At 20.4% G+C, this 15,669-nt stretch overlaps 1 protein-coding gene across 2 annotated transcripts in view; it reads right to left on the bottom strand.

The window, feature by feature from the left end:
* The window catches only part of LOC122511377 (RYamide receptor), a 199,893-nt gene that overhangs the window by 60,195 nt on the left and 124,029 nt on the right, over positions 1 to 15,669 (bottom strand). The window contains exon 1 of one of the 2 annotated variants that reach the window (XM_043626568.1): positions 13,330 to 13,567. The exons of the other annotated variant lie outside the window; for it this stretch is intronic. The gene's annotated coding sequence lies outside the window, so the exon portion shown is untranslated. Of the gene's footprint in view, positions 1 to 13,329; positions 13,568 to 15,669 lie in introns of those variants that run through there. 2 annotated transcript variants of the gene reach the window in all.

Here is a 15,669-nt window from a genome sequence, read left to right as displayed (position 1 = left end):
GAAAATAATTTAATTTCTGGAATAATTTGTAACTTTTTCAAAATTAAATTTTTCTTTAGTGTTTTTAACTAAAATTCTTCTATAAATCCATTATTTTTAATAGTTTTTTGAAAAAGGTCATCGAGAATTTTCAAATTCATTTGTTTACAATTCAATTTTACATAATTTAAATTATTCGGAAATTCTTCATATATTAGAAAATAAAAACTTCAAATAATTTCAAAAACAATCCGCAATTAAACTTTCTCAAAAAATTAATTCTACAGAATTTTTAGTTAAAAATAGGAAAATAATTCAAAAATTTTAATCTGAAACCTTTTCAAAATTTAATTATTTCAAAAAATTCAAGCTCTAATGCTTTTAATATACAGTTATAATCTAAAATTTTAACTGAAATCTATTTTTAAATCAATTTTTATGAGAAAATTCTACTAGAATTCAATTGTTTTAATACAAAAAAACAATTTATTGAATAATTTCATGTTTCTTAAAATTCAATTCTGGTAAAGAATTTTATTAACAAATTTTTAAATAAATGAATTCTATTGACGAATTTTAATAAAATCTTTAAGAATAATTACATTTTTCGAGAAATTCGATTAAAATAGTATTAAAAATAATTGAAATTCTGCGATGAGTTTTATTAATTGTGAAAATAATTGAATCCCTAACGAAGAATTTTATTATTTTCAAACAATATTTAATTTATTATTAATAAATAATATTTTAATAATTTATAAGAATATTCTACTTCTTCAAAATTACATTCATCATTTCAATTCAATTATTATTTTCAAAAATTTTTAACTAAAATAATTGAATTATTATTGAGAAGAAATTTATAAAAAATTGTAAATATTCAATTAAATAACTATGAAATTTTTTATTATTTATGAAAATAATTAAATGTTTTAGTTGAACTTTATTAATATTTTTTTTAAGTAATTGAATTCTTTTGGAACTTTTAAAAATAATTGAATTCTTGCAACGAATTTTATTCAAGTTTATAAAAATAATTACATTTCTGCACGGAGAGAAAAATCAATCGTTTATAGCATGAATGCTTTGTATTTTAAAAGTATGAAATGTTAGTATACTATAACTGCAAAACAGTATACTGCGATTGCAAGAATCCTATGCTTTTTCGGTATTAGACTCTTGCAACTGGCTATTAGGCCACGCCCAGAGCCTGGGCCGACCAATCACATTGCAGAAAACTTTTACCGAAATCGCATAGGTCTCTTGCAATCGTAGTATGAAGAACTTTCATGCTAAAAAGCCCAGATATTTCTCTCCGTGTGTGAAGAATTTTATTATTTATCAAAATAATTGAATTCTCAAAAAGATCTTTATTAATTTTTTTTTAAATAATTGAATTCATGCGACGAATTTTATAAAAATCTTTTTAAATAATTGTTTTTTTTCGAAAAATTTTATGAAATTTTGTATTTTAAATGGGACGCATGACGATTCCCGACAAAAATCCTGTATAATATTCGATAGACCTTATTTCATTTGTCAAAATTTCTTTTTCATGTAATTTTCTTTTATAAGAATAAGAATGTGTTCCAAATTGTTTATAAACACAATGTTTTTTTAATTAATGCTAATGAATGAAAATAATAATTAATATGAAGATGGAAATAAGAGAATGTTTAAAAACTTGATTTCATAATATATAAATTTTTATTGAACCGAAATAATTTTGAAAAGAAACTTTTGTTTTGATAAATTTTTGTTAAATAGAATTATAGTTTAACAAATATTTTAGGTAATAAATAGTTTATAATGGAAAGTTTACATTTATTAAAACTTGCATATTTCAAAACTTAAATTGCAACAAAATGTCATTTTTCAGAATTTATGTTTAAGCAGCTTTCATTGAATGCAAATTATTAAACAGAAAAATTTATAATTGACTAAATGTTTAGTAAAATGAATTATTAAATATGTTAATATTTTATTACAACAAAATTTTCTTTCATGTTATAGTTATTAAATAGATATTAAATTCAGTTGATTGTTTATTTAGACAAATTCTATAATTTTTTAATTAATATATAAACGAATTTTCATATTACAAATTTTTTAAATAATTTAAATGTTATGTGACGGAGTTTACATTAGATCGAATTTTAATTTATCGACATTTTTATTTGCTGGAATATCTATTAAACGAAATGTTCATTTCAACGAATTTTCAATAAACAAAAAATTCTATAATTAATTCCTTCTTAACGTACTTATTATTTCATTCAAATATTATTTCACGGAAAGTTAATTTAATCGATTTTTTATGTTTCAGATTCGTTGTCTAATAGAAATTCAATGAACGGAATCTTTGTTTAGTGGAATTTTCATTTTTCTGAATGTTCAAATGCTATGAATTTCATTTGTAGAATTTTATGTGACCGAATTGTCATAAATATTAATTTCTACATTATAATCAAAAATTTTAACTGAAATTGATTTATGAAACAATTTTTATTAGTAAATTCTACGTAAATTCAATTATTTGAATACAAAGATAAATAATTTATTAATTTAAAGTTTCTTAAAATTAAATTCTCATAAAAAATTTTTTCAACAAATGTTTTTAAATAATTAAATTTTTTAGACGAAGACTGAGACGGTAAACAAAGCATTGCGTATATGCTTGGTTTTATAACAAGAAACGCGTCTTGTTTTCATAACATAACAGCCCTAAAAACATTTACTATTGAATTCTTATCAATTGTTTGGTCACCGTATAACCAGGTGTATTTGATCAAGCTCGAGAGAGTACAAAATAAATTTTTGAGATTCGCAGCAAAACAGATGGTTGTTAGATATGAACCTTATTCACATGACTATGATAACCTTTGATCTCATTTCAAAATTCCTTTAATATCATCCAGATTTCTATATAATGACTTGCTTGTCTTATTTAAAATTAGTATAATCGATTGTTCCCAGCTATTATCTTAGCATCAGTCAACTTTTCTGCTCCTATAAGACCATCACGCCATGTTCGGCCGTTTGCAATACCTTATTCGAGAATCCCTGTAAAAATTTTATTATATTTATGAAAATAATATTGAATTCTTGAGAAAAAATTTATAAAAAATTGAATTCCTGTAAAAATTTTTATTATTTATATAAATAATTGAATGTTTACGTAGAATTGTATTTAAATGTTTTTTAATAATGAAATTCTTTTGAAAAATTTTATTAAAATAGTATAGATATTGAAAATTATTGAATTTTAGAAAACTTTTGAAAATAATTGAAATTTTCTGCACTCATCTGTAATTTCTCTAAAATTCTTTAAATTATATCGAACAATTTATGAACTTTTCGTCATTCTTCAATCAAATTACGGACTTTACGGACCATTTTTAAAAAAAAAACTGACTTCTACGGACTGGAAGCAAATTTATGGACCTTTACGGGATTTACGGACCTAGTTCGAGCCCTGTATTTATATTTATATATTTATAATATTTTCATTTATATAAATATTTATAGAGTAAAAGTTTTTTTTCAAATAATAAATAAGTATAAATATTTATACTTATACTTATAAATAACATATAATTCTAAAACATCAAGATCAGAGCCAGAAAAATTTATCATCTTTAAGATTCTTTTTACAAGGTTTTTTCAATTAAAGGTTTTATCGTGGCATTTGCTCAAGATGCTCCTGAAGCTTTACAGCTTTTTGTGTCATTAACGAGGTCTAAACATGTGATATATAGCAGAAGAAAAGAACCCTGGTTATAAGTATAAAGTCTTTGTTTTGTTTCTTTTCCATTCAAGTTAAATTCAAAATTTAAATAAAGAATTCGTATACTAATTGAAAAATATATCCTCGTGTCAATAAGCTTTTTAGGAAAATAAACAATCCTCTAAGCCCCGTCCATTAAAAGAATTTTATTTTACTCGTAGAATGATAATTTTATCGCTCTTAAATAGGGAAAGAGAATTTTAAGAAGAGACGTAAAATATTAAACAAAACTCTGAAATTTTTCGAAAAGTCTAAAAAAACAACGAAAAGACAGATTATTTATATTTTAAAACCGCGTTTTAGTTGCGGAAAAATAAAAGCATAATTAATAAAAATTAATTACCCCATTTTTCATCAGTAGATTATCTAGAATTTCACTAATCGTTTTAAATCATAAAAAAATTTTTATAAGCGCACAAGTTGCGTAGAAGAGGAAAGGAAAAAAAATTCCCAGCATTTTTCATGCCCTCAGGGTGGCTTAACCCTTTAATCAATTTTTTAAAAAGGCAGAAAGAAATTGGTGTCAAGTTACTATAGCGAAGTAATGTTGAAAGGATCGATTATGTACTAGTTTCGTGCATCTTAAGAAAAACTGAAGAATACTTAATTTGATATTCAAATTAATTTTTTTTTCCCACCCAACCCTTAACTTTATTCATGATTTATATTCGGTAATTGGATGATGGAAAAAAAGCATTAACAGATTTTCTTTTGTACTTTCTTATATAGAATTTCAAGTTACTTATTTTTCTATATAATATCTCTCTCTGTCATTATGTTTTTAAGAAAAATTCTTTTGTGTACAATTTACATTCGATAGAATTTAAAGAAAATTTGCATTAAATGAAATTTGAATTAAAAAATTATAAAAATTTACAAAATTTAAACTAAAAATGTTTCTGAAATTAGCGTTGACACTTAGCTTCGAAAACTGTGACTTTTGACTTTTGGAGACGAAAATGTAACTAAATTTACCTTTTTTTTCACCTAGGGAGTTAAAAAAAATTTTCCAGAATACTCGTTTAATCTAAAACCTTCGAAAAAATTGTTCTACTTTTTTCGGTTTTTGTAAAAAAAAATTCTCTTCGACGCTTAGCGTCAACGCTAACTTCAGGAACATAAATTTAAAATTTATAAACAAATTTAAATTATAAATATATAAACAAATTTAAATTATAAATTTATAAACAAATTTAAATTATAAATGTATAAACAAATTTAAATTATAAATATATAAACAAATTTAAATTATAAATTTATAAACAAATTTAAATTATAAATTTATAAACAAATTTAAATTGGAAATTTATTAAAATAAAATTCAAATAAAAAATTTATAAAATTTAAATTAAAAGTTTATAAAATACAAATTGAAAAATTAGCATTAAAAATTTATAAAATAAATAAGATTCATTGGATATATTTTTAATTTATTCTATGTTATACAAAATGTTAATGCTTCGTGATTGAAATTCCCTGATGTATACTATATGTATACAAGATTAATCGTTACATGCAAACAGTTTAGCAGTAAATAATTGATGACCAGCAGAAAATTTTGTATTTTGAATGAAAAAAAAAATCTTCAGGGGTTCAGAGCTTAAAAGCTGGACTTATTTTCTATTTTATGAAAATTGATTATAGATTATAATTTATAAACTAGTGAATAAAAAATAAGTATATAAGTAGGTATAAGGAAGTATTAAATAAATTATAATAATCCTGTCCCGTTAATTTTCCTATAAATAAATAAATAAATAAATAATAAAAATATGAACATAATACAATAATAATATAAAAATATAATATTAAAAAATAAATTATTTATAAATAAATTATTTTTAATAATAATAATATTTATAATATTAATAATAGTAACAATAAGAATAAGAATACCAATTATTATTTAAATATCGTTATTAAATTATTTATATTTTTAAATTTTTTTCAAGTGGAAGTCTATATTTGTTTCTGTTTTATAAATATCGTAAATATAAAAGCGACAGTTCACTTTTTTTTCTAATATATATAATGGAAAGCATATTACCTACAAAATGAAAAGACGTGTAAAAATAGATGAACAATAAAAGTAACTCAATATCTTAAAATATAAAGGAGAAGAAAAAATTGTTTTGATAACGTGCTTGAATATTTTTTTCTAATAAATTTAAAATGTTACAATAAAATTTTTTTATCAACAATAAAAGTAACTTTATATCTTATAAAATATAAAGGAGGAGAAAAAAATATTTTGATAACATGTAATTGAATTTTTTTTTGCAATATACATGTAGATATAAAACACAAGAGAAAATATTTCGAAATCTTCGAAAAGTTGAATATTTTTATTTTCCCATTCTTCAAAAATTTCCCAAGAGACTTTCACTTCCGGTACAAAGTGCGAGATGTTAGGTGCATGTTTTTTTTTTTATTTCATTTTGTTATTTGTATTACTCTTCCGTCTATGGATTTCTTTTTCTTTTCATTTTTAAAAATAATTTTTCTATTAGAAAAAAATGTTTTTTAATTAATAAATTAAAAATGTTTTTTTTTTAATTAAATTTAATGTTTATTTTTATAATGAAAATTAAGGGCATTTGAACCATTATGACGTCACAATGTGTGCAAAGCATGAGTTTTAAAATTGTGACGTCATAATGGTTCAAATGCCCTTAAAACAGTTTACTTTTTTAATTAAAATTAAAAATAAGAAAATAACTGATAGTAATTAAAATTAAAAGAAAATTCAAATTAGCGACCCAATTTATATAGAGTTAATTGAAAAGAAATTAAATTATTTTTCTCCAGTAAGATATGACAATTTTTTCTAATAACACTTATAAATAATAATTAATTCAGTGTCGAGAGATTTATTTTCGCTTTCTAAATATATGCAAAAGTCTTGGCGAGAGAGCTTTATAGGTATTTGAAAATTGCGTTTCGCCGATGGGCGAATATATATATTATTGACAAAAATATTCTTCAGTCGGCAAATATTTAATGGAAAATAGGGAAGAAAATGGAAATCCAGATTGAAAGTGTACTTGAAGGTGTATTTCTGTTTGATAGCAAAAGTTACTTATTGCATATCAATAGCATCGGTTCAAGAGAATTTTATGCTTCTTACTTTTATATAAGATTTTACTCTCCAAATATAAATTTACTCTTTTTTATTCATCAATATTAAAATTTTTTTCGAGTACGTCAATTTTTTATACAAATTTTTTTCTTTTCCATATTAATTTCGAAACTCAAAATAATTCATTTCTGCCAAAATTAAAAAAATTTTAGTTTTCCTTTCTCTCTAAATACTCTCCAAATTTCCTAAAATTAAGAATAAAAAAATTTTTTTTTTCTGAACGTTTGAATGAATAAAATTTATTTATTTCCCTCCATTAAAAATTTTTTTCTATTTTTAATACAATCGGTAATTTCTAAAAATATTTAGAGCGAATTATTAATTAATTAATATTTTAAATTATATTTAAATAAATATAATTTTTAGGCGATATTTTAAAGTTGAGAAATTTCTTGGAAAACTTCTTCTCTCGCGAAAATTGAATTACAAAATTTCAACAATGATTCTATTTCCCAAACAAAGTTATTTAAATATTTCTATTATAATTTCCTCGCGAATAAATAAACAGTGTTAAACATTGGAGAACGTATATAACGTATATATATTTTGGGGGAAAAATAGCAAAGAGCGTCTATCTTAAATAATCACTCGCGGCTCAAAATGCAAAAGTGAATAAAGAGAAAGAAACCAGCTGCGCGTATATATGTAAATCTTCAATTGTCTTCACATATATATTTTTTAACGATCAATATATTTTTATAATCGACATTTTAGAAAATGTTCTTCACAAATGCTTTCTTAATGTTCGCTTATTCTCTCTCTCTCTCTCTCTCTCTCTCTCTCTCTCTCTCTCTCTCTCTCTCTCTCTCTCTCTCTCTCTCTCTCTCTCTCTCTCTCTCTCTCTCTCTCTCTCTCTCTCTCTCGATAAGAGATCTTTTTTCTTTTTTTATTTATATTTGAATAAAAGAACTAATTTTATATTCTATCGGCATTTAAAATTTACTTTTCTTATTATTGGTATTATTATTATATTTTAAAAAAATGATATGAAAAGAATCAATGAACAAGGAAAAATCCTTTTATACAATTTCTTTTTATCAAATACTTTTTAACAATAGAGATTGCAGAATGAATTAAGTCAGAGGTCCTCTATTTCATCTACCTTCGCGAATATATATTATAAGAAGTTGATTTAAAATTCTTAAGAGAATCTTTTTTGCAAGATGAGAATTTAATAAACCCATTTTCAAAGAATTTTCAAAACCACATGCTTATTATATTATAAATTGTTTATTGCTGCGTTCTTTTATATTCTAAATAAGTAAAGACTATGTATTTGCCGGAAACTCTCTGCAACAAAATTGCATATTTTATAAGAAAAAAATATTTTTTTTAGTTTTTCCTCAAACTCTTTAATATAATATCATTTTAGTAAACGTTAAATAAATTATAATGCTCTCATAAATCAGAATTAGTTAAAAATAACTAATTATTATTATTAAAATTTTGACTGACTTTTTCCTTCAGCAATTAATCAAAATAAAATAAATAAATATACCTAAACTAAATAAATTTTAAAATAAATAAAATAACTATAGTTATTAGTAGATGATAATTAATTATTAGTAGATAATAATTAATTATTAGTATAAAATAACTAATTTTTTGTAAATAAATAACTAATATTAGTAGAAAATAACTAATTTTTAGTCAGCATGAATTAAATTTATTAGAAAAAAAATTAGTAGAAAAGAAATAATTATTATTTATTTACAACTTTAACGGGTTATACCCTTGATTACATTTAGTAAAAGATTAACTTTTTTTAACTAATAATTATTTATTTTTTGGTCAAAATTAACTAATATTGTTAGTTAAAAAATAAATATCAGTAGAAAATAAATAGTTATTAAAAATATAACTAAATATTAAATATTTGCTAGTAAAAGAATAATTAAATATTAGTCAAAATGAACGAATTGTTAGAAAAAATAAATATTAGTAGAAAATAAATAATTGCTGTTAAAAAAGTATAACTAAATATTATTAGACCAAAAATAACTACAATTGTTGGTCAAAATGAACTAATTGTTAGTTAAAAAATATTAGTCGAAAATAAATAACCAATATTAGTAAAAAAATAACTAATTGTTAATAAAAAATAAATTTAAGTAGAAAATAACTAATTGTTAATTAAAAATAAAATATTAGTAACAAAATTATTTGTTAAAAAATAAATATAAATATTTCAACTTAAAATTGCTGTGTCAATTTTTCAGTGTATAATAAAGGTAAAAAAAAATTTGCAGGTGTTTTTAACAATAGTTTTTGAAAAAAGCTTTTATCGTATAATGTTCCACTCTTTTTTTGATACTTACATTTCATGTTATGGAACAAAAGATTTTTTATGCAAAACGAGAAAAGGTCAATTTTATATATATATATATATATATATATATATATATATATATATATATATATATAAATCGATTTATTTAACAAATTTATTTTAATGAAATTTCGGATATTCCTTTTATAGTCATTACATTTAAAATAATATAAGAGGTTTTTTTATTTTATTGATACCTACGCAGTATTCACACCGCTCGAGAAAATGGATATTCTATAATCTTTCGCTCCCTTTAAAAATAAATTTCGTACATTTTTTTAAAATCTTAATAATTTTTACATATTTTATTCTATTTTATTATTATTATTATTATATTTTTATTTTTATTACAAATTTATTTTCATTTTTTATTATAATGAAGAATTATTTTTCTTTTCTATTATCATGGAAAATTATTTCTATTTTCTATTATTAAAAATTTTTTTTATTTATTATTATAATTATTATTATTACTAACAAGAATTCGTGCGTTAAAACGCGCGGCTAACTTTTTAGGATAAAATTAGCAATTTTAAAAATAGAATTTAAAAATTTGTAATTTACATTTTTCTTCAAAACACTAAAAAAAAAATCGAATTTTGGAAAATTTACAAATAATTACAGAAATTCAATTATTTTCAAGAGTGATAAAATTCTTCTCATAAAATCCAATTATCTTTCGAATTAAAAAAAAAATTCTCGTAAAAATCCCAATTATTTTTATAAATAACAAAATTCTTCCCCAAAGTTCAATTATTTTCAAATCAATTTCAAATTCCCAAAAATAGTACGCAAACATTTAATTATTTTTAAAAATAATACAAATTTCTCAGCAATTCAATTATTTACAAATTTTTTATTAATTCCTTCGCAATAATTCAATTATTTTTATAAATAATTCATTTTTTTTTAAGGAATTCAATTATTTTCATAAAAAATAATTAAAAATTCTAGAAAATTAAATTAAATTGATTTTAAATTGATTTGAAATGATGAAAATAATTTTGAAAAAATTACTGTAATAATATTCTTATTATTTTTTTGAGTAAAATTTTCTCCTTTATTTTCTAAAAATTTAAAAAGTTTCAATTTCATTTTCAATTAAAATTTGCAATTGATAAATAGAATAGAATATGTAATGTTTCTTTTCCAAAAGAAAAGAATGAATTTCTGAACAATATTGTTATTGAGAAATATAAATTATGCATAAAATGGATTTTTATTTTCTTTTTCTAAATAATAATTTTTTAACAATCAACAATTTTCTCATATTTTTTAATAAATAAAATAGAGAAAAATTTGCATAATTTATATTAGTCAAACGAAATTAGTTATAGAAAAAAAGCATAATATAATAATAAAAATTGATTTGTTAATCACAATTTTTTTTAATCTTCTAATTTCAAAATATTGTTTTATTATAAATCATGAAAAAGTACCTTTATTTTTTTGATCTGTCAAACAATATTTTTTAAAGAAAAAGAAAAAACAAAAAAACATAAGCATACACAAAAACTAACTTTAAAGTGTGGACAGACAGAATGAAAGAATGAAATACGAAGATTATTATAGTTAATTTTGTAAGGAAAAGCTTTTTTCTTATAAAATAATTAAAAAAAATAATATTTAAAAAAAATTATTTTTCTTCTTTATTTCGAAATAAATAAATAAATAGGTTCATAAAAAGAAGAAGAGTACAAAAATGAGTTTGATTTCCATTTCCAGTATAACAATTCATACACACAATAATTGTAACTCAATGAACTTTTAACTTTGAGAAAATAATTATCTTTCGACTGTTTGCTCAAAGGTTTTTTCACATTGGATTAGTTTCGTTATTTTCATTTTATTTTTTTAAACTTTTTAATTTCTTTTCTCACGCTTTTTTTTTCATTTGTTTCCGGAGAATGAAACGGCATTTTTTTGTTATATAATTCTCTTTGTTTACAACCCCCTTTTTATCCGCGCATTCAACTTTATAAAATTCCACGTTTCCGTGCGCGCATATTATAATAAAAATGAACTAATTTTATTTTTATAATTTATATATTTGAATATACAAAAGTTGTAAATATTACTATATTCATATTTCTTGAAATTAAATTATAATTATTAACATAAACCATTCGACACATTTTATTTATAGTTTTTACATATACACAAAATTCAGCAAATTTTTCTGTTTTCTTTTCTTTGGGCTGAAAGACTTTATTATCTTCTCAAAAGAATTATTTAAATATTAAACACTAGAATTTAAAGAGAGACTATTTTGGATAAAATTCTGCAAATTTTTATAAATATATTATTTATATTAAAATATTTTATTTTTATTCGTTATTGAACATGATAATTTATTTTGTGAATAAAATGTAGTTATTTGATTAAAAAGCGCAAACTGTTAAGAATTATTTAAATATTAAACAGTGGAATTTAAAGAAAGATTACGAAAATTCTGCACTTTTGTATAAATATATTATTTAAAAATACTTTATTTTGTACTGTAAATATTATTTAATTTTAATTTTAATTTTTATTTATTAAGTATACAAATTATTTATATTTTTTGAATTAAACGAAATTAAAGATTTAAAAGCACAATGTAAAAAGAAGCTCTATAGAAAAAGATATTAAAAAACGAATTTGACGTATAAAACATTTATGTTATAAATATTATTTTCCTCTTCTTTTTTTTTTTTAAAGAGAAAAGCTTGAGATAAACCTTTTTTCATCTGCGAACGGTAAATCATTATTATGTTATATTAATGACTTTGTTAAACGTTTTTTCTTTATACTCTCTTTCTCTCTCATCTATACAAAGTTATTGGGATATAGTAAAAATTATCTGCAGTATATCAGAGCTAAACAACCCTTATACTATATATATATAAGTAGGAAACGATAAATAATTTTCAACAGGAGAAAGAGAAAAATTTTATCTCGATTAACAATAATCAATCTTTATATAATATATACGGGTTTGCCTTTTGTTTTGCAAGAAAATTAATTTCCTTCTATTAGCAATTATAATATATATAGTTTTCTCCGCATTCAAAATTTAGAAGGCACGCATTATATTACTTATTCAAATAATAATCATCTAATTTATTTTCCCCCTTCCCCCTCTTCCTACCCTCTTTTTCTTAAGGAAAACTAACCCATAATTTACAATCACGAAAATTTACATATTTTAATATATTTAATTTGTATTTTCACTTTTTCCAAAAATTTATTACTAAATGAATCTGTAAAGTGTTTTTTTAATTATAAAAATTAATTCTAAATTATTATTCTTCATTTATATATATTTAATAAAAAATATGAAAATTATTATTATTATTATTAATATTATTATTACTTTTATTATTTTTATTATTATTATTATTATTAAAATTGTCATTATTATTTATTTATTAAAACATAAACTTTATTAATAAAAAATATATATTAAGGATCAATTAAAACATCAAAATATGTCATAAAGTTTAATGTTTAATTATTATAAATTTATTGTTATTATTATTATTATTAAGATCATTTTTATTATTATTTTTTACAAAAATATTTTAAAAAACAGTAAATATTTATTTATTTTATTTTATTTTATTTTATTTTATTTTATTATATTATATTATATTTACTGTTATTACTATTATTTTTATTATTTTTATTATTTTTATTTCCAGTGAAAATGAATTCAGTATGAAAATTCAAAGATTTACTGATAATTCATTAAAATTAATTAAAAATGTAATATTTGTTGAAATTTATTTATTAATTATTATTGCAATATTATTATTAACTTTGATTTAATTTAATTATTATTTAAAGATTTTCCTTGTTGATTATTAAATATTTTTACCCAAAAAAAATTAATATTTGTTTTATCAAAAATCTCGGATGTTTAAGATTAACATTTTTTTTTTTTTTTTTTGTTGAAAACTTTTTCTTAGAATTATTTTTTAATAAAAATCCTACATTTAGACTCTTTAAGTAAAAAATAATTATGAATTATAATATTTTTCTTTGAAAAAAAATTTCCTATTACTTTTATTGTTCCGAGTGAATTTGTTAAATTTATTTCTAATTCCTCTTTACCTGGTTCTTCCAGTGACAATTTCCTGCATATCCTCTTTTTTCAAAAAACGAAATAAATTTTACATTTTTCTTTTCCTAAGCTCTGCAAGTACTTTCCTCTAAATCCGTTAATTTCACTTTTGTAATACAAATCCACTCACGTGATTGTCTTAATTTTTGAAAAAACACATTTTCACTAGAAAAAATTTCTTCACGCACAAAACAAATATTTAAAATAGCCAAAGACATATTTGTAAAAAAATGAAAAACTTTTCAAACCATTAATTTTTAAACCATTTAATTTTTATTTTAATTTTTCTTTCAATTTTTCTTAAAATCATTTATTGCAAATTTTTCGAAAACATTCAATTCATATTTATTATTGAATTTAATACTCTTTTTAATTTTTTTTTTTTTTTAAATAAATTCGACAAAAAAGGGAAATTAAAAAAATTTGTTTTTCTAATATATAAAAAAAAGTTAGTATAACTATTTTCTAAAAAGTTTCCAAAAAAAAAGACGAAGTATCAACGGCTGCGGCTCATCGCAAACTGAATGGAGCTTGCGGGCTTTTTCCTATATATGTAAAGCTCCCTTGGAATGCGCGTGAGACGTTAAACTATCAGGCAAGTCTGTTTTCAGAATTTCAAGGGGTTTTTTCTCTATTTTATTAACACCAGTAGTATACCAAGTCACATTATATATATAGAGAGAGAAAATATGTAAATTTTTTTCCTCTAGAAAAATTTTTTTTTTCTATTTAATATAAATATAATTACAAAAATTCTTTTGCGTCTACTTAATTGCTTTTATGAAGAAAAACTCTTTTATATTCAAAATGAATACATATTTCAAAGAATATATATAGATATATAATATATGTAAATTTTAATAAGTTTATTGGAGAATAATAAAATTTCAGAAGATAAACTTGCTAACTTTATTGACATAAACTTTTTTTTATATTCCCCCCGTAAAATAATTTTCCTTTTTTTTATAATATATATATATATATATTCAATAAAATATATAAACAGGCATACAAATTTTATACCTTTGAACATTGGTTTTCTTCATTTAACGCGAAAAAAAAGTCTTGAAAGAAAAGTTTTTTAAGAATTACATATATATCTAAAGGCAATATTATAACTCATAAAAGTTTTTAATTCATTTTTCAATTTTATTAAAAGAAAATTTGTTTCAAGAACTTTTAGTTTTAAATAACTAATTTCAAGTTTTATGATTTTTCAGAAAAATGTAAATAAAAGTATAACAGAGTTTTGATTTTCTTACTTTTCTTTACTTTTGCTTTAGCTATAAAAAAATTTTTTTTTTTATAGGAGAAGATATTATTTTTTTTCTAATAAACATTTTTGAAAAAATATTTTCATAAACATTTTCCAGTTTTCCAATAGGTAATTTAAACTTTTTTATGATTTTTCAAACATTTTTCTTTCATACAAGAAAATTGTTTTTAGAAAAAAATTGAAAAAATAAATTGAAGTATTGAAAAAAAAATTGTAAAAATGTTTGGAATTCTTTAATTTTGTTTTCTTTTATTTTACTGTTCGCATAAATAGTTTTCTTTTTATAGGAGAAGATATTTTTTCTGATAAACTATTTTGAGTTTTCCATATGTCATTTAAGTGACTTTTCGTCATTTTTCTTCCATACAAGAAAAAGATTTTTTAGAAAAAACAGTTTTGAAGAAAATTAGGAAAAAGTTTCAATTTTATTAATTTCTTTCACTTTATCCATAAAATTTTTTTTTACAAGAGAAGAAATTATTTTTACAAGGAAAATAAATTATTTTTATAAGGAGAAATTACTTTTTTTTCAATAATTTTTTTTAATTTTAATTAAACATTTTTAATGTTTGTCATTTAAACTTTTACGATTTTTTAACCTTTATTCTTACAAAGAAGTAATTTTTTAAAAATCGTTTGAAAATCAAAAATTTTTCAAATTAAGTAAAAGAAAATGCTTTTTCAAGAAAAAAAAGTATGGAGAATAAAAGTATTTAAAAAAAATTATAAATCTATAAATATAAGTATTTATATTTTTATATATTTAAATACATTTATTTATTTATTTATTTATAAATTATAAATTATAAATTTTCCTCTTCTTTACAATTTTTTATGTAAAAATGTTTTATATAGAAGAAGAAACAATAAATTTTTTATTATAAACTTCTTCGAGAAACGATTTTAATAAACATTTTTGAATATCAAAAAACTCAGACAGGAATTTCTCATATTTTTGTTTAGAAAAAGAGAACTTTTTTTTAACAAAATTTTTGAGACCCTTGTCACTCAATTTTTATCAGTCGTGAAGAATTTAACCCTGAGACCCTATTTT

This window comes from Leptopilina heterotoma, unplaced genomic scaffold (assembly GCF_015476425.1).
Source record: "Leptopilina heterotoma isolate Lh14 unplaced genomic scaffold, ASM1547642v1 Lhet_81, whole genome shotgun sequence".
NCBI lineage: Eukaryota > Metazoa > Arthropoda > Insecta > Hymenoptera > Figitidae > Leptopilina > Leptopilina heterotoma.
Note: the sequence above shows the minus strand (reverse complement) of the source record. Positions and strands in the feature narration are given on the sequence as shown.